General features: G+C 40.4%; 1 protein-coding gene across 4 annotated transcripts in view; it reads left to right on the plus strand.

Moving 5' to 3' along the window:
* LOC121586414 (vesicle transport through interaction with t-SNAREs homolog 1A) overlaps positions 1-21,344 on the plus strand; it is a 191,929-nt gene that overhangs the window by 16,743 nt on the left and 153,842 nt on the right. The gene's annotated exons all lie outside the window — the stretch shown is intronic.

Consider the following 21,344-nt stretch of genomic DNA (forward strand, 5'->3'; position numbering starts at 1 on the left):
TCCCACAGGGGGTATGAAAAAAAAATAATGTAAGTCGCTCTGGATAAGAGCGTCTGCTAAATGACGTAAATGTAAAATGTAAATGTTGATAAACAATTTTTTGCTCTAAATGTTGTTTTTTTTAGGGCAAAGGTGATGTGCATTTAAAGCAGGACATCCCACTTTCACTCAGGCTCCATTTCTAGTTCCCGGTAAAGCTGATGAGTTCTCCCAAAGCTGGTGCTTCCACTTCAGATGAGCACAGGACACCCAGCTCTAAAGAGTGCCAGCCTGCGAAAAAGGCCATCATCTCTCTTTTTCATAAAAAACCACAGTCTTTTTTGTGCTTCCCGAGGAAATAAAGGCCTCCTTTCTCCCCCGTTCTGGCTCCCTAGGGTGTCTCCCCCTTAACCCCTTCTATCATCCTCTCATTCACCCGCGGTTTGAAGTGTTCACGCCACCAACTTGCCAGATTGAGCCCCACTATTTTATGACAGACTGGGCCAAGCCTGACCCCAATAACCCGTCCATTTTTCCAGACGGATGCTAAAAAAAGAGTGCACGTTATCAGACCGACATCCCGAAGGTGCTTTTGCGATTTGTTTGCTGGTTGACAGCTTCATTTTGATAATAGAGGGACAAGGGATCTTAAAAGCCAGAGGACCCCTGCAGAGGGGCCTTGCATCAGCCAAAGGGGATGCTGGCGCAACCGAACCCCCCCCCAAATAAAAAAAAACGAGGGGGAAAAAACTGTTTGATAGAGGAGATGCGTTTAAGTCGGGGAAAGCAGAATGCCATGCCTCTTAGCGATGCCTTTGATCAGGCAGAAGAGAGGCCTAATGGAGGCCTAATTTAATGAAACCTATCGGGTAAACAGACCCTCCATCTTCAAAGGTAGCGCCAAAGTTTTTTTCCACCACCGGGAGGCTAGGTCCACAGACATCTGTTGAGTCACTCTAAATGCACTCGACATCTATTTTGGCTGAGTTCAGACTACATGGGCTGTTGGTGACAACTGAGAGATGGTTATAATACATTTATAAACCGTAGATATTTGAGTGTTGAGGATAGTGTTTTCCCTTGAAAAGTGGCTATGATCTAAAATGCCTCAGCGGGTAGCCTATAAGCAGACCAAAAGCTTGACAATGCTTGAGTGCCACATTTTCAATACTTTAGGTTTGTGAATATAATTTGAGAATATAGCTTTTCTACCTTTTGGGATTCCACTGTGCCAAAGTGTCCAACATGAACTTACTAGAGAAGCTGTCTTCCCTCTTTGCTGACACCAGATGGTGATATTGCTCTAGGAATCCAGGCCTCGTTGAGTTATCTGGTAGAGGTGAGATTGATAAGCACACATGCCGATCGGAAGAGTTTCTCCTGGATATATGGAGACCTGCTAAAAGAGCTTCTTATCACTGTGGTTGCCTCTGACCTTGTCTCTTCTGTGAAACTGTGAAACTTGGAGATGGAAGTAGAGAATAGTTTGTTGACTTGCAGGTCCTATACTTAGAAATCCTAAAGACATTGTTTGTGGATGTGTGCCGGTGTATTTCACCCCTTTAATGAAATTGTCAATCCAAACTTTGAAAAATGCTATTTCCTGATCTTGGCCGCAATCATTTTCCTCACTTATTTACTGTTCTTAAAATGTCAGTGCTTTCTATTCCACCTTTTAATTGTACAAAAAAAAGTGTGTATGGTATATTACAGCAGTGAAATGGAAAGATTCTGGTTCAAATGGTAGGTTTAGTAAAAGTCATTCAATCTCTTTGGTTTACAAAATATCCTTTTGTAAAGTTGATCTTGGTTGAACAACCGCTGTTAACAATTGTCAATTATAGAATGAATCACACGTTTTTCTAACTAGAAAATGTAAAATATATTTATTTTAAAGTATGAATACTGATGCATATTTTGCTGGAATTATTAATTAAGCGTCATAATAATATTTCACCTGTTTTGTGAGGAAATTACTTGCTCTCTAATCTTTTGATATTTGTGCTGCTCTGCAGAGTTTGAAGCATCCATAAGTTCAACAGTCCCTTTGCAGTGGATTTTACAGTGAGGAGGCAAGACAACCTAGATCTGTTTTTCTTGCCCAGTTTATGGCACTGGTCGAGCGTGACCAACACCTTTTAGACTGAATGGCTTCAAGTCTCTATCCAGGGAGATAATTAATGCAATTCTGAAGCGTTTACGGAGTCAACCAGCCTTGAAATATTGAACAAAATATGAACCTGATACAGTCAGATGAATAGAATAAAAAGCTTCTGCACTGATCCCATATGTGTAACGTTTTTTTTTCATATTTCATAGTGTCTTAAGTGATTATTAATGACCTTCAAGTGGAAAAATGTATAATTCAATGAAAATGTGTTCTATGTTAGGGCAACTATTGAATTCCGCAGCTTTGCAGTGAGCATCTTGGGCGCTTTAGTATATTCTCTAAAGGGGGAAAATGCCTCCGATCAAATGCAAGACAAAAACTATGGCAACCTGGAAATGATTTGGCCTTGCTTTTAACATGGATGAACAATTTGCAAATGCCTCTCTGTACTGTCCATTGTGTATCAGTTAGCATAGTTCAGATCATCTCGATTGGTGTGTCGACTGAATCAGGTCTGCCTGAAGTTACCCAGGGCTCTACGCTGACATTTTTTACAAGTACATCACTGGGGCCGAACTCCCTGCCATCCAGGACCTCTATACCAGGCGGTGTCAGAGGAAGGCCTTAAAAATGTTCAAAAACTCGAGCCACCCAAGTCATACTGTTCTCTTTGCTACTGCACGACAAGCCAACATGCACCAAGTCTGGAACCAACAGGACCCTGAACAGCTTCTACCCCCAAGCCATAAGACTAAATAGTTAGTCCGAGTAGCAATTGACTATCTGCATTGATCCTTTTTGCACTAACTTTGACTCATCACATGCGCTGCTGCTACTGTTTATTATCTATCCTGTTGCCTAGGCACTTTTCTCCTACCCACAGTGGGCTCCAAAATTACTGGCACCCCTGACTGGCAATGCACAAACAATATTTTAAAAAAATATAAACAATATAATTATAGAGAGAAACTCAAAATACCAGCATGTGAGAAATACTATACTTTAATAATGTTTCAATGGAACCAACCAAAATCATACTATTATTTAATACATAATAAATGTCACCAAAATCAAGGTTTCATCATTATTGGCATTCCTCATTTAGTACTTAGTGCAACCACCTCTGGCAAGGATAACAGCATGGAGTCTTTTCCTGTAATGTTTGACAAGGTTAAGGAACAAATTTGGAGGGATTTTGGACCATTCCTCTATGCAGATCCTTTCAAGATCCTTCATATTCTTGGGTTTGCGCTTATCAACTGCCCTCTTCAACTCAGCCCACAGATTAGATTGGATTGAGGTCCGGCTACTGAGATGGCCATGGCAGAACATTGATTTTGTTGTCACAGAACCATTTCTGTGTGGATCTTGAGGTATGTTTTGGGTCATTGTCTTGTTGGAAATTCCACCTACGGCCAAGCCCCAGCCTTCTGGCAGAGAAAACCAGATTGTCAGTCACAATTGCCTGATACTTGGTGGAATTCATTATGCCATCAATCTTAACCATTGCCCCTGGACCTCTGGAATTAAAACAGCCCAAATCATCACTAACCCACCACCATATTTCACCGTGGGCATGAGGTGCCTCTCCTTGTATGCATCTCTGTTTCGACGCCAAACATGCCGATGCTGTATCTGACCAAAACGTTCAATTTTGGTCTCATCTGACCAGAGCACCTTCTTCCAGTCATAATTTAAATGACGTTTGGTAAACTCCAAGCGCTTGCGTCTGTGTCTTGGGGTCAGAAAGGGCTTTCTTCTGGCAACCCATCCAAAGAGCCTGTGGTTGTAGGGGTGGCATCTGATGGTGCTTTTTGAAACCTGGTGAACCCAAGACGCCACCAATGCCTGCAATTCATCACAGTGATTCTTGGGGATTTTGTTGCTTCTCTCACCATCCTCCTCCCTATCCTGGGGGGCAAAATGCATTTGCGTCCTCTACCCGTGAGGTTTTCAACTGTTCCATATCTTTTTATTTTTTTAATAATTGCCCTGGCAGTGCTCAGTGGTATATTCAATCGTTTGTGGATCTTCTTGTAGCCATTACCAGATTTATGAAGGTCTACGACCATCTGTCTCTTTTGAACTGCCAGTTCTTTTGTTTTCTTCATGGTGTTGGATGAGAAAGGGATATTGTATGCGTGTTACCTCATTTTTATACCCTAGTGAAACAGGAAGTGATGTAATGGCTCAATATAGTTAATTAAGACTTAAACTGAAATAAGTGGAATTTAATTCCTGGTTTAATTTTGGTAGATGTTATTTACAATAATCTTTAAGGATGCCATTAATTGTGAAACCTTGATTTGGAGGACATTGATTTTTAATTAAATCAATAAATTATTTTTGGTGGGTTCCATTGGAACATTAATATAGTACACTATTTCTCACATGTTGGTATTTTCAGATTATCTCTATAATTATATTGTTTGTCTTTTTTTAAGTATTGTTTGTGCATTTCCAGACAGGGGTGCCAGTCATTTTGGAGCCCACTGTATATGTACATACAGTTGAAGTCGGAAGTTTACATACACCTTAGCCAAATACATTTAAACTCAGTTTTTCACAATTCCTGACATTTAATCCAAGTAAAAATTCCCTGTTTTAGGTCAGTTAGGATCACCAATTTATTTTAAGAATGAAATGTCAGAATAACAGTAGAGAGAATGATTTATTTCAGCTTTTATTTCTTTCATCACATTCCCAGTGGGTCAGAAGTTTACATACACTCAATTAGTATTTGGTAGCATTGCCTTTAAATTGTTGAACTTGGGTCAAACGTTTCGGGTAGCCTTCCACAAGCTTCCCACAATAAGTTGGGTGAATTGTAGCCCATTCCTCCTGACAGAGCTGGTGTAACTGACTCAGGTTTGTAGGCCTCCTTGGTTGCACACGCTTTTACAGTTCTGCACACACATTTTCTATAGGATTGAGGTCAGGGCTTTGTGATGGACACTCCAATACCTTGACTTTGTTGTCCTTAAGCCATTTTGCCACAACCTTGGAAGTATGCTTGGGGTCATTGTCCATTTGGAAGACCCATTTGCGACCAAGCTTTAACTTCCTGACTGATGTCTTGAGATGTTGCTTCAATATATCCACATAATTGTCCTTCCTCATGATGCCATCTATTTTGTGAAGTGCACCAGTCCCTCCTGCAGCAAAGCACCCCCACAGCATGATGCTGCTACCCCCGTGCTTCACGGTTGGGATGGTGTTCTTTGGCTTGCAAGCACTCCCTTTTTCCTCCAAACATAACGATGGTCATTATGGCCAAACAGTTCTATTTTTGTTTCATCAGACCAGAGGACATTTCTCCAAAAAGTACGATCTTTGTCCCCATGTGCAGTTGCAAACCGTAGTCTGGCTTTTTTATGGCGGTTTTGGAGCAGTGGCTTCTTCCTTGCTGAGCGGCCTTTCAGGTTATGACGATATAGGACTTGTTTTACTGTGGATATAGATACTTTTGTACCAGTTTCCTCCAGCATCTTCACAAGGTCCTTTGATGTTGTTCTGGGATTGATTTGCACTTTTCGCACCAAAGTATGTTCATCTCTAGGAGAACGCGTCTCCTTCCTGAGCGGTATGACGGCTGCGTGGTCCCATGGTGTTTATACTTGCGTATTATTGTTAGTACAGATGAACGTGGTACCTTCAGGCGTTTGGAAATTGCTCCCAAGGATGAACCAGACTTGTGGAGGTCTACAAAAAATAATTCTGAGGTCTCAGCTGATATCTTTTGATTTTCCCAGGATGTCAAGCAAAGAGCTGAGTTTGAAGGTAGGCCTTGAAATACATCCACGGCCCGGGATAGAACCAGGGTCGCCTCTAGCACTGCGATGAAGTGCCTTAGACCGCTGCACCACTCGGGAGGCCCACCAGTGTAAAATGTTTTATTTGTGAATTTGTCTTCTAATGTAAGTATAAACGTAAAGCTTACTTTCATATAATAATAAAAATGCTTAATGGTAGTATATGGGATATTGTCTTAGTCTGGGGTGGAGAGAATGCAATACATGATCTTGTGTACGGTACAAATCACATTATTTAGTCATTATTGTGGGAGCACCTCCTCTGAGTAGGAATTCGGCTGTTTGATAAGGTTTGAATGCTAAGCAACCAGCATACACGTTGTTTAAATTACAACAGACCAACATACAGTCATGTCCAAAATGATTGGCACCCTCGAGAAAGATGAGCAAAAAATACTATAAATTAAATAATACAAATACAGAGCTAAATTGTATGCGCACATTATTTTTGAAAATTATATTTTATACTAAGACATTTGCTCAGAGAAAAATGATTGGTTTAACAAATAGTACATTTTTTTTTCTCAAAAAAAGGTAGGGGTCAAAATTACTGTCACCCCTTTTTTTTAATACCTTTCAATACCTCACCCTGCAAGGATAATGGCACTGAGCCTTTTCTCAAACGTTTTATGAGATTGGAGAACACATTAGACCGTTCCTCCATACAGAATCTTTCCAGATCCTTGATATCCTTCATATGCGCTTATGGACTGCCCTATTCAATTCAAACCACATGTTTTCAATGGGGTTCATGTCTGGAGACTGAGAATGTTGATTTTGTGGTCAATTAACAATTTATTTGTGAAATGTCAATGTATGCTTGTGGTTGTCTTGCTGGAAGATCCAATGCTGCCGAGTTTCAGCCTCCTGGCAGAGGCAGCTAGGTTTTTGGCAAAAATGTCCTGGTACTGGGTATAGTTCACTTGACCTTAACCATGGCACCAGGACCAGTGGAAGCAAAATAGCCTCAAAAAATTAACGATCCAACACCATATGTTACAATAGGTATGGGGTTATTTTATGCATATGTATAATTGTTTTGACGCAAAACCCACCACTGGTATGTGTAGCCAAAGAGCTCTATTGTCATGTCATCCAACAAATGTAAATGCCTGGTAAACGGCATTGGCACTTGGATTAGAACCGGTGCTATGGTCAGATGACATGAATATATAACTCTTTAGCCAAGCGCACCAGTGGTGGGTTTTGCAACGAAAGAAATATGCAAATGCAAAACAAAAAACAAAACATTTGTTTTATTTGAAAAAAAATGGTGGTTTAGTTGACCCAGGTCAGCCAGTCAGCTGCCTGCCCCTCTCCCAGCCTATAGTTGCTCGATTGATGTTCCGTCAACTTCTGGTGAATCTTTGTTTTAATTTTAAATCTTTGTTTTAATTTTAACTTTCTACCTGTGATGTACTAGACGACTTGCGCAAGATTGATGATTTAAAAAAAATATCCACTGGGGCTGATTTGCTTGATCCTTACTTGCTGCAGCTTTCCACTCTTCTGATTTGCAGAATCTTTAACACACATTTTTTACCTTACAATTATTTCTGGTACTATCCCCAGGGTCTGGAATGCGGCCCATATACTCCCCCTTCACAAAGGTGGAGACCCGTGTGACCAAAATAAATATCGCCCCATTTCCAAATTCTAGAATCCTTGCTAAATACGCAATTTAGATCCTTTTTAACTATGAAATGTATTCTGAATGTACTTCAGTCATGTCAGACCAGGTATTAGCACCATCTCTGCTTCTTCTTTGGTTTTAAATTATGTTCTTAATTATTTGGATAAGAAGAAACACTTCACAGCCCTTGTTTATTGAGCTATCTAAAGCCTTCGACACTGGATCACTCATTACTTATTCAGAGGCTTTCATAAATTGGCCTGGACCAAGCTTGTTGGAAAATTATTTAAAGGACAGAATGCAGTGTGTATTTACTGATGGCGTTAAATCAGGTTTTCGGGACACATCTAAGGGTGTCCCACAGGGATCGATTCTTGGTCCGGTTCTTTTCACTATTTACGTTTTTTTATTTATTCTTTTTTTATTTAACCTTTATTTAACTAGGCAAGTCAGTTAAGAACAAATTCTTATTTACAATGACGGCCTACCCCGGCCAAACCCGGACGACGATGGGCCAATTGTGCGCCGCCCTATGGGACTACCAATCATGGCCGGATTGTGATACAGACTGGAATCGAACCAGGGTCTGTAGTGACGCCTCTAGCACTGGGATGCAGTGCCTTAGAACGCTGCGCCACTCGGGAGTACTTTAGCAATATTGGTTTATCTGTAAAAAATATATATACTTTCACCTGTATGCAGATGACACTGTGGTATATGCTATTGCCCCCACAGCTGACCAAGTTCTGTCAGAGCTTTAATCTGCCTTTATTGCCCTGTAGAAAGGATTTGTTTAACTGAAATTGGTACTTAATGCAGGTAAAAGAAAGTATATGTTATTTTTACATGATTTGGAAAATATATCCGATGATTTATGCATACGTACTTTGGATGGTGCCCTCATTGATCGTGTACCCACTTATAAATATCTGGGCATCTGGAATGACGAAAAGCCCTTGAATGTTTTGGTACACCTACTGGAGAGCTCTTCTTTGTCTACACCCATTCAGCATCGTTCACACCCTCTAAAGCCCCACCCATCTCTTTAAGGATTCACACGTGAGGCTATGTACTAAACAACCAAAGATTTCAAGACTAAAGGCTGGTTTATACTACGGGTGTGTTCGTAAATTTAATCTGGAGTGCCAGAGTTAGCACAGAGCGCGCTCTGGGCATTCGTAAACTCAGAGCGTTGTCAGATTATCTGTTCGTAAATTCAGAGCGTTTCGCTCTCGGAGTGTTCAGAGCGCCCACTGGACGCTCTGGCCGAGGAGTAGGATTAATCAGACTGTTCTGACCTAACAACAGCAGTCAAGCACCCAAGCTAACTGGCTAATGTTGGCTAGCTTGCTAGTTACTTCCAGACACAAATGAGAGAATACCTCACGCTGACCATTTTACTCGCCCAAGCAGAGCTGGTTAGGCTGTTTTTATGTTATCCAGAGCATTGGTGACTGCAACTGCGCTGCTGGCAACAATTTAATTACCCGTTTTTGCCAACGTTTACTGACTCGGCCATATTCAATGGGTGTTGAGCGTTTGTAAATTCGTCAGTTATTCTGCGCTCCGGCACACTCAGACGAGAGTGCTCTGAAATTGGAATAGATAGACAGAGCGAATATACCAGCTACATCTATCGACAGTTGTCGCAGTGACATCATAAACATTCTATTGAAATGGTTACTTGCATAGTGGAGTCTTTTGTTAATACATGTACAGTGGGGGGAAAAAATATTTAGTCAGCCACCAATTGTGCAAGTTCTCCCACTTAAAAAGATGAGAGAGGCCTGTAATTTTCATCAAATTGAGAAGAAAAAAATCCAGAAAATCACATTGTAGGATTTTTAATGAATTTATTTGCAAATGATGGTGGAAAATAAGTATTTGTTCACCTACAAACAAGCAAGATTTCTGGCTCTCACAGACCTGTAACTTCTTCTTTAAGAGGCTCCTCTGTCCTCCACTCATTACCTGTATTAATGGCACCTGTTTGAACTTGTTATCAGTATAAAAGACACCTGTCCACAACCTCAAACAGTCACACTCCAAACTCCACTATGGCCAAGACCAAAGAGCTGTCAAAGAACACCAGAAACAAAATTGTAGACCTGCACCAGGCTGGGAAGACTGAATCTGCATTAGGTAAGCAGCTTGGTTTGAAGAAATCAACTGTGGGAGCAATTATTAGGAAATGGAAGACATACAAGACCACTGATAATCTCCCTCGATCTGGGGCTCCACGCAAGATCTCACCCGTGGGGTCAAAATGATCACAAGAACAGTGAGCAAAAATCCCAGAACCACACAGGGGGACCTAGTGAATGACCTGCAGAGAGCTGGGACCAAAGTAACAAAGCCTACCATCAGTAACACACTACGCCGCCAGGGACTCAAATCCTGCAGTGCCAGACGTGTCCCCCTGCTTAAGCCAGTACATGTCCAGGCCCGTCTGAAGTTTGCTAGAGTGCATTTGGATGATCCAGAAGAGGATTGGGAGAATGTCATATGGTCAGATGAAACCAAAATAGAACTTTTTGGTAAAAACTCAATTTGTCGTGTTTGGAGGACAAAGAATGCTGAGTTGCATCCAAAGAACACCATACCTACTGTGAAGCATGGGGATGGAAACATCATGCTTTGGGGCTGTTTTTCTGCAAAGGGACCAGGACGACTGATCCGTGTAAAGGAAAGAATGAATGGGGCCATGTATCGTGAGATTTTGAGTGAAAACCTCCTTCCATCAGCAAGGGCATTGAAGATGAAACGTGGCTGGGTCTTTCAGCATGACAATGATCCCAAACACACCGCCCGGGCAACGAAGGAGTGGCTTTGTAAGAAGCATTTCAAGGTCCTGGAGTGGCCTAGCCAGTCTCCAGATCTCAACCCCATAGAAAATCGTTGGAGGGAGTTGAAAGTCCGTGTTGCCCAGCGACAGCCCCAAAACATCACTGCTCTAGAGGAGATCTGCATGGAGGAATGGGCCAAAATACCAGCAACAGTGTGTAAAAACCTTGTGAAGACTTACAGAAAACGTTTGACCTGTGTCATTGCCAACAAAGGGTATGTAACAAAGTATTGAGATACTTTTGTTATTGACCAAATACTTATTTTCCACCATAATTTGCAAATAAATTCATTAAAAATCCTACAATGTGATTTTCTGGATTTTCTTTTCTCATTTTGTCTGTCATAGTTGACGTGTACCTATGATGAAAATTACAGGCCTCTCTCATCTTTTTAAGTGGGAGAACTTGCACAATTGGTGGCTGACTAAATACTTTTTTTCCCCACTGTAGGTAGCTAGCTAGCTAAACAATAAACCATAATCCCAACTCCTAACGTTACTACCCTGCATGAATCTGCAGGTAGCTATACAACCAGGTTCAATGTTAGCTAGCTAACATTAGGCTATAATTAGTAATGCAAATGGCTCTGAGATATGAATAATATAACTACACAGATCATACACGTTACATTAGCTAGCGAGCCAGCCAGCTAACGTTAGCTAGCTACCTAACAGTACACTTTAACTTGAAATGAAAACAAATATCTGAAAATGTAGCTAGTTAGACTATCTTACCCTTATACATGGATGGACGCTTCTCCCTCTCTGTCACGGATGCCATGGTTGCCCTTAGTTTGAAGATGTAATCCGGAGACAGGTGTTTTATACAACAGCCTTCTGTGTGTTCTCTTTTCGACTCCGTCTTTATATTTGCAATCAAATGCCAGAATTTTCTCCATCTCCTTAGCTATCATACTTTAATTCCACCGTGCATTCCGCTGATTTCAAAACTCGGTCCTCCAGAAAGTGGAGAGCAACACTTATGCAGTTCTACTACGGGATATCTTTCAAAAAAGCCACGTTAGAAAGGATGACCTACACATACTGACCAGCTCATGTTATAGACAGAAGCGTGCTACATGGCAGACCAGTCTGCACTCATCTCTCGGCATGTTCAGCCCACTCATTATCTCAGCCAATCATGGCTAGTGGGAAGATTGCTGTCTTTTTCTGTGGCTAAACCAACTAGGCTCGAAATGTAACCATTTTATTCGTATTTACAGATGGCATACAAGTTTGTTATTAAGGCACATGAAGGTTCACATGTTCCAGAAGGCATTTCTGCCAAAAAACGCATTTTGACCAAAAATAAGTTTGGAAGGCTCTCCTGTGAAGTAGTGACATACGCCTAATTTCCTGAAACGAGTCACATATAACTCAGTATTTGTATTTTATAGTCTTTTTTGCTCATCTTTATCAAGGGTGCCAATCATTTTGGACCTGACTGTAGCTACTGTAGTAGGTCAAAGATGTGTGCTAGAAGACCTTGGTAGAGCATGGGTGAAGTAGGCCATGGTGCCCATGGGAATTTCCTTTTTCGGCTTCAGACCAACTTCTCACTTAAAACACAATTTTTTAAATTTAATTATATCTATAGCCTGCATAGAACTGGCTCATTCCCTTTTTTCAATATGAAGGATTGAAGAAGAAAAACAAAATGTACCAACTTGTCCATGGTACATTTAATAGTGTATAAATTAGATCTTTGTTCATGGTCAAGTCACGGTCATGGAGACTGTAGAACTTTGGTACTTAGTTCTCCTGAAGTTATCTTGATGGGCTCAGTTAGTAATGTAAGGGAGAAACAGTCACCAAGGGTTTGTAAAGCCACTTTACTGGAAAGTCCTTTCTCAAAATATATCTAGTTTAAGCGTCATCCAGAATTCTTCACTTTGAATCGAAGATGCTTAATAATTAGGGTATTACATATAGGTTTGACGGGATATTGAACGAGCATTGTACTTAGCTGGTCATGGCACAACGTCCTTGTAATCCAGTTTGGAGGTTCTGTGTCATTTGCACCCGATCCTCCATTACAGCGACTGCTACAAACAAAACATGACAGACCAACATTAGTTGGATATTAGACACTATAAATCCCCTTAAATTGGCTCGTCTGCGCTTGTCCTCAATAAAACATTTTAGTCTTCGTTGTGTACCACTAAGGAGTTAATGCAGATTATGATTTATAATCAAAATCAATAGCGCCAAAGTCCAGTCACACATCCAGATTAAAAAGATCAGATTTCTTATGGAAATTGCCCGGATTGAGGGGATTTTTTTCTCTATTTCCTCAGAGCCAGGCGCAGATTTAAGATGTAAACAAATCAATATTTTTCTCTGCTTATGAATTCTGCCTTTCATTTGGAAGCTGTTCTACACAGCAGCTCTTCCCGAGCTTCTTGTGGATTGACTGAGTAAAAAGACTTCTCCTTTTTTAGACACAAAGATGGGGCTTGCAGCCTCTAATGGATCAACCTCTACAGACTCGCTGTTGGGAGAGTGTTTATGGTGTAATGTAATGTAATGTAATGTCATGGTGGTGGTGGAAGGGTGAAGGACTGAGTCACCAGAAAGGGACTCCAACAGTGTTGTGATGGTTCTCTTACCAGGAGACAGAGGAACTGAATCATTAAGTAATTGCAGTACAGTGTTCTCTGGGCTTTGGCTGGGCCACTGGTGGACTTTCACATTCTTGTTCTGAAGCCATACCAGCGTTGCTTTGGCTGTATGCTTGGGGTCATTGTCCTGTTGGAACGTACATTTTCACCCCCAGTCTGTTGTTTGCACTCTGAAGCAGGTTCTCATCAAGTATTTGCCTGTATTTGGCTCCATTCATTGTTCCCTCTATCCTTATCAGTCTCCCAGTCCCTGCCGCTGAAAAGCATCCCCATAGCATGATGCTGCCACCACCATGCTTCATGGTATGGATGGTGTTTGAAAGGTGGTGAACTGCCTAGATTGGTGAAGTGCTTTAGAGACTGTTTTCCTTCTGGCAGGTTCTCCCATCTCAGCCAAGGAACTCTGTAGTTCTGTCAGTGGTTATTGGATTCCTGGTCACCTCCCTGACCAAGGTCCTTCTTGCCCAAGGTCCTTCTTGCCCGGTTATTCCGTTTGGTCAGACGGCCAGCTCTAGGCAGAGTCTGGGTAGTTCCATATTTTTTTCATTTCCCACTGTGCTCTTGGAAACTTTCAACACTCTAGAAATAGTTTTATACCCTTTCCCAAGATATATGCCTCATCACAAATCTCGGAGATCTATGGACAATTCCTTGGACTTCATGGTATAGTCAACTGTGGGACCTTATACAGGTGTGTTTCTTTCTAAATCTTGTCCAAACAATTTAAATTGGCCACAGACTCCAATCAAGTTGTAGTGACATCTCAAGGATGATCAAAGGAAATTGGATGCACCTGAGCTGAATTTGGCGTGTCATAGCAAAGGGGTGCGAATACTTATGTAAATTAGATATTTCTGTATTTCATTTTCAATCAATTTGCTCCAATTTCAAAAAACATGCTTTCAATTTGTCATTATGGGGGTATTGTGTGTAGATTGGGTTAGAGGGAAAAAAAACAATTTAATCCATTTTGAATTCAGGCTGTAACGCAACAAAATGTGGAATACGTCAAGGGTATATGAATACTTTCTGAAGGCACTGTATTACAGATGTAGGATCTTCATTTGATCACCCTGTTGCATTAAAAATATTTAAAAGGGCTTCTGAAGTTTTTAATTTCCACTTTGAAATTTCAGACTTGATTTTCCCTTACGAAAAATTTATCAACCCCTTCAAATATGTCCATTAATTATAATCTACATTATAATTCACATTTCCTGTTGCTGCTAGATTATTTTCCTGCTGTAGCAAACTGGCTCAAATTAAGATCCTACATCTGTATGTGTGTGAATGTGCCTGGTAGTTTATATTATTCAGTGATGCGATCATTTCCTTTCGCTTATCTTGGGGTCCTTTCCAAAGCGGAGAAAGACACCCTCCCACTGACAGTGATCAGTACCGTTAGACATGTGTCTGCCTGGAGTAAGGGCCTCGCAGGTCCTCTCTGTCCTCCGGGCCTATTTGTTTGAGTGACTTGACTGAGAGGGGTCTAAAGATAATAAGGGGGAAACATAAAGACATGGGGATATAATAGCACCCTTCCTCGTCCCCTCATCCACACCCCAATCCTCCCAGTGCTGTCCTCGCCCTTGTTTCAGGGCCCCAAGCCTGTTCCACGCACCAGTGTAAACCAGAAGTGACATGTGACACCAACACGCAAGTGATGCACTGACAAGCGGGCCTAGAATAGGTGACACCGATTTTTTGGGGGGGACTTGCCAGACTGTAAAAAGTCATGAAATTTTAATGAAATGCATTATGAATGCATCTAGTAGGTTTGTGTTTTTTCTCTGGTTTTTTGGGGGGCTTTTGCCTTTAACAAACAAGTCTGGAGAGAGAGTGGGAAAGAGAGGGAGAACTTTGACATCTCCAGTTTTCCCTGACACTCAGTGGGTTTTCCCAGTTAGCGCAATGTGTTTACCCTGGGATGAAATCTGTAAATGGAAACAAAGTTTCCCCCATCAAATTGCATTTCTCTTGCTCTTGCCTAAGTGCTTCTAATGAGGAGCATGCAAAATAAAGAGAAACTGCTTTTGGTCTTTGCGACCGACAATTTTGTCATTTCTCAGCTGGTTTTGAAGCCTGCGGAGAAATCTTGTGGTGGCCTTGATCAAAATTACACTGTAGAGGATGCGTTAAGGATTTGTTCATTTATCCCAGAGGTTGGTCGGCATCAGAGCATCAACTAACACCCACAGTGAAACTAAACACTTTGTTTTATTTGGCTTCTGATGCACTTATTTGTACTTTTTTGTGTTTACATCTTTACACAATTTATTGACATCACATGGTAGGTAAAATTGGAATTGATCACGTGTTGCATTCAAAATGTGATTTAAATCAGAAATCATGGTATCACTTTATTTCACAGTCCTGTTTCAGCTGGTATTTACATGGTAAGAAGTTATTTGAAAATGTATACTTGTTGGTACAATACATTCAACACCCAATACCAAATAGTACAAAGGGGTGTTTGTTTATAATTCCAAAGAAACCAAAATGTGATTATTATGTCATTGTAATTGCTAAGCTAATACCTGGTGAATAGTGGACTGTAAAATAAAGTATAGCCTAATCGGTAAATCACTTCATATCTTGTCAATTGATTTCAGTGGTTTATAGGTTTTAATTCTACTCATAATTAAGCTAGAATGAAATTCTTATTAATGTGAGTAGTTAGCTCTAGGCTTTCAAGATGGTTTCTTATGTGTTCTAATACATGTGGAATAGATGTTGAAGTGAGTATATCCAAATGGAATGACTGCATTGTACACCTACCAACCTGTAGCAGTTACTCAAAACATTAATGATACATTATTGCTTGCACTGTGTTTATAATATGTATATGAATGTGCCCTTAGACTAGCCCTATGCCCTGGTGAACTTAACTGCACATTTACTCTTGGGATGAGTATCTGATGTTGTTGTCTGTGTCCTTTCTATGGCTTGTTGAAATCCATGTGAAAGAGTTGAACAAGACCATCAAACCTCAGTTGGCCATTTCTCATAGTTCGAACAACTTCTCTGAATTCCACCACAAAACCTGTAGACTCCCATCTTGCCGGGTAGTGTGTAGGGAAGTTCACAAGGGCACATGTTGGAATGGCTCTGCTGGAAGGGACCTACGGACCTCATCTGCATTTGAATGCGGTCTGATCAGTGAAATAAGACAGTATACATAGATATATAGCGTTAATGATGTGGCTAAGCCGCTATGCGTGCTGCTGTATTCTTATGGTAATAAGGGAGCCTGGAGGCATTCAGTCCAGACAATGGTCACGTTACTCAGAAGAAAGGCGAGGGACAGAGGAAGTCTTCTGTGCATTTCCATAGACGGACGCAGTTGGGCACGCATGCACACACAAACAATAACAGTCCAACAATATATGGGCCCAGATCTCTTCCTTTGTGTCTAACTTTATACCTTTTTAGGTAACACTCAGAGAATAGACATCAAACAACGATGAATCATAAATTGAGGTCAAAAGAGAACACTCTCCAATTCGTAGAAAGGGTTAAAAGTGAAGGTCTATTTTAAAAAAGAAAAAAAGAAAGACAAATTCAGCCCAAAAAAAAAGTTCTTCTCAGTGGAGGGTTCAGTGAACCATATGTAGGTAGCCACAGGCTAATGGGCCGATTGGTCCCTGGCTCGCCAGGTATCCCGTACCGTGTGCCCCCCTACACAACTCCCACCTCCCCATACGCACACTACTTCCACCCCCCTCCTGCTCCGAAATCCCTCCTCCATTCCCCTCTAATCTCACCTTTTTCTCTGGCGCTGACCCGGGGAGGCCCACTTTATTCCCCACTGCACGCCAGAAGCCAGCGTTGTGATCTGAGCGGGCCCCGCTCTTGTTCCTCTCGCCCGGCTGCCTCCCCGACGGCTCTCCTCTATTGATTTCTGCACTGCTGTCTGTGTGTTTGCACCACCGACGCCCGGGCCCGGCTCTCCTCTCCCTCTTCCCTCATACAACCCAGGATTCATGTACTGGGAGAAGAAGAGAAAGAGAGAGAGAGAAAGAGAGGGGGGGAAAAGAAGCCAGGCTTTTGATTTTTCATTATAACTTCTTCCATATTTTAATATTGGGTTTAATCGGCCCTCATGCCTTAAAGAAATAACCATTGAAAGACGATTCCCCGGCCTTCAAAAAGTATATGTCGTTTCTTCAATCAAAGCGCCTCGAATTTGCTCTTTTGTTTGGAGTTCAGTTGCGATCGTTTTTCCCCTCTCTCGCTCACCCTCTTGCTTTGCTGGTACAGTCGTTAGGCTTATTGACTGATCTCGGCTCTACTTAACAATAGAAACGACTTTGACAGGAAAATCTAGCACACGTATTACAGTGGTGGAAGAATAAAAGACCCCCATCATAACAATATACCGTTAAACAAAGGCTATTCCCTAACATCACATTTTTACAACACAATATGACATATTGTAACATAATATGATATCATGTAATATTATATTATATAAATATTGTATAATGTTGCCTGGTTAAGTACAAATTATTTTCAATTTACATTTACATTTTAGTAATTTAGCAGACGCTCTTATCCAGAGCGACTTACAGTTAGTATTTAATACATTTTTAATACATTTCAACGTTAAAAGTGCAAGTTTGACCCATTTCTTTATATGTTTATTGTATGTACCTAGTATTTATGGACATACACAATATTATTTCCTGCTGAAATGACATGAAGGCCCTTTGAAATGGATTGAGTGCACATTGTAATATGGGACAATTCCTCCACCCTCAGCCCAGTTTAAATGTGTTTATTGTTTTCCTTGATAATTTGAGTTTGTTTGTGTTTTTGTTGTAGCTTTGGTGAGACACATTTAGTATTTTATGGCTGTGAAACACAGTGCCTTGTGTGTGTTAAATCCACAAAAGCACCAACCTGTGAGCTAATGAGAGGCCCCGTGCTGATATCTAAGGCTTGGGTTCCCTACTACTGTTGCAGTCATATTAAGAAAACACACATAGGCCAGTGCACACACACATAGGAACGTGCACACAACTAACGTGCACATGCACACACGTACAGACAATTTCTGAATTTCTCATACGCGCACACACACACCTACATACACATAAGCTTGCAAGGCCCTTTATTCCACATAAACACATACACACAACTACACACTCCCTCTGATGATAGACAAGAGTAGTGGAGTTGATGAAAACAAAACAAAGGCACAGAAAACCCCTCCTGCGACAATCTCAATTGTCGCTGCTTGCCTTTATCTGATAATGTATCAAATGCACAAAAAAGAAGCACTTACTTAATTGAACAACCTCTGCCAATTTGTTTGTCTTAAAAGAGGGGAGGAGACAAAAACAACAATTGTGTGTCTGTGTGTGTGAGAGCTGTTCTTTGTGCTAGTGGAGTGTTAACCCCCTGCCAGGCTGAGATGCATTATTGAAGACGCTGTTGTGATACGTCTGCCCGCTTAAAGATCTCCGCTTCCTTTTAACGCCACGCCACCCTCAGCCACCTCTGCCCCGCTTCTGGGGAACTAGAAAATAACCACTATCACCTGAGAACATATCACAGGGACACAATAATAGGAACTAGGAAGTGATGTCATGTTTCAGTTTTTGTGCGCTTGTGATGTTTGTCTGTTTAGTGGCCATGTTTGACTAAGGTTTTAATAAGATAGTAATGGTATTAATGATAATTGTACAGTCATAATAATTGAGTGTTATTATTGATAAATATTTTTGAGTAAATATTATACTTTTTTATTCTTTGCAACTTCCTCTTCAACAGTATGTGGAGCTGATTAGCAGAAAAGTAAAGGTTAATTGACAATTTGCAGCTGACATCAAGTACTTTTTTGTTGTAAATGGCCAGCCACTCTCCCACTGGTGAGAAAGATGTAATGAAACAAACTTTTGTAAATTCAATGTTGTTAATTACTCTTCACGCCATGCCACCAGCCGTGTGCTCGGGGTGAAAAGATAGTAGAGGAAAAAGCTTCTGCAGAGTAACTTCAGGGCCCCTCATTACACCCTGCCCTTGGGTATTTTTACGCCTTTTATATCCCATCTAATGAACTGTTTCCATTTTTAAGCTTTCCAGGCACCACAATTATTTGCACGCCCTTGTGTCGCTTGTTGTTTGGTATAGAGAGAGGAGGCTAGTTTGGGGCAACCAAAAAAATAACTTGTTTACAATGAAGATCAGTTTATTTGGTTTAAATTATTCTGATTGTTTTAAGAGGAGAACTTTTGAAAACATTTTTAAAGGTGACTAATGTCCATTGGGTCTATAAAGCAAGGGTATTGAAATAATTATTGTCTACTTCAGCCTAATGTTTATTTTTATGTAAGTGAAGTTATGGTTGTAATTTGTTTGTTCAGAATGATTGTTTTACCTTTTATTTAAAAGTAATTATATACATCTACTCATTCATGCAGATATGTAAACAGAAACGGTATAAAAACACATTCATATATTTGTCATAATTGCATGAATATCATTTCCAGCTCTGATATTGTTCTTGATTAGCATATCTTACAGTATGAGTTATTATGCATGCATATATAATTACGTTTGGATGGGTTGAAGAAACTCTTTCTTCTCCCATCGATGTCAACAGAGGTAAGACACGTGTGTGTTTTTGACAGGACACCAAAACCTCCATCTCACATTTGACGAGATGTGTCGAGTTTTAAAGGAAGACGGCCACTTTGCATAAAGTTAAGATGGATCTTTGTACTTTTTTTGTGCTTCCGGGAATAGAAGCAAATTCTCACCCAAGATTAGAAAAAGTGACAAAAGAAAGACCTTTCAAAAGGATAAAAAAAAAATATATATATATTTTCTATGGCAATAAGGTATCTTATGAAAGTGCTCATTCTTTTTAGATTACAAAGCCTTGTCGTCTGGTTTGAAGTTGCTTTAGTCATTTTAATTTTCCCGCTCCATCTTCAACACACAGTAACTAGAATGAGAAACTTTCAACGTTGTCTTTCTGAACAGTTCTTTTGGGGTTTATTTTCTTTTTATTTCAATATCTACTATTTAGACCTTTTTGAGATTTTTGTTATCTTAGTTATTATAGACCCTGATATACCCCAATCAAATATATAGATCTTCCTCAATAACTGATGCTCACTAGTGGGATCTCAAAAGTCACACATGACAAAATATTATCAAATGAAGATAGCCGTTTGAGGTGCACTTATTTGCATAACACCCCAACTGGTAATCAAAGTCTATCAATGGGTGAGGCAGTCAATATTGCACAGCTGCTCTTGTTTTACATCAAATGAAAAGGGAATAATCACTCTAAGGGTTATGTGTTTTTTTCCGGAGGGGGGAATTCAAACCATAAGTAAATGGGTAGGGAGCAGCAGTAGTCTTTGGTTCAGTCGCATTTGCAGTTCTTTTTATTGTCTGTTTTATTTGCGCTGCATTCATTGTGGAAACTGTTGATACTCTTGGCAGTAACAAACAGCTATTTAGAAATACCAAAAAACTGCACAGGGTTTGAAGAAGACGTCAGGCTCTGCATACTCAAATCAAGCCTTCTCCCAGGCTTCTAGTCTCAATTACTGGCAGCCCGTCTTTCCCCTAAGTTACGCTGCAGCTCTTTAAGATGACGCTCCTCTAAAATGAGATATGTGGGTGTTATCCCGGCAAAACATGACTCTACGCTGTCTGCCTATTCCAGATTGATGTTTATTTTCTTTGTACTCACACTGAAAAACATCTGAAATACCCATGCCTTAACTTTGTCATAACCTGTAAATTCGGAAGAAAGACTAATTATACTTCCAGTTAGGAGTAAAATTAATCCTGTCCAAAATCACTTAATGATGTATCTGAATAATTTTGTTTGCAAAAATGGATTGTTCAAAACACATAAGCAGAAAAAAGCATACAGTAGATACTCACAAAAAAGGTATTAACACTTCATATGATGCAAATGTTATCATTTTGATTGTGAAGGCATTCAATTGTATTTGTGCGTATTCTATGGTGGTGCTGTGTTTTTGATTTGGGTCATTGTGAAATTCCCTGCAGTAATTCCTTTGGTGGTTAGCACAGGTCCCCGTGGCTCAGTTGATGCCTGTAAAGTGTATTGTTTGGGTGCTTTTCTTTATCTAATGGTTTTTCACTTGTCGCCCTGGTCAATCAGATTCCCAGACAACTCGGTAATTACTCCTGAAGCTGTGTCCCTCATTGTCACAATAACAACACAAATCACTTCCCTGATGGCTTTCCACTCACTGGTCAAGTTTTTTTTTTAAACACACAAAAAACGGGGTGACACATATATTTATATATTTTTCTCTGCTGTATTTCAATGAATGCTTAGAGATTTGATTCT

Source organism: Coregonus clupeaformis, chromosome 2, assembly GCF_020615455.1.
Source record: "Coregonus clupeaformis isolate EN_2021a chromosome 2, ASM2061545v1, whole genome shotgun sequence".
Taxonomy (NCBI): domain Eukaryota; kingdom Metazoa; phylum Chordata; class Actinopteri; order Salmoniformes; family Salmonidae; genus Coregonus; species Coregonus clupeaformis.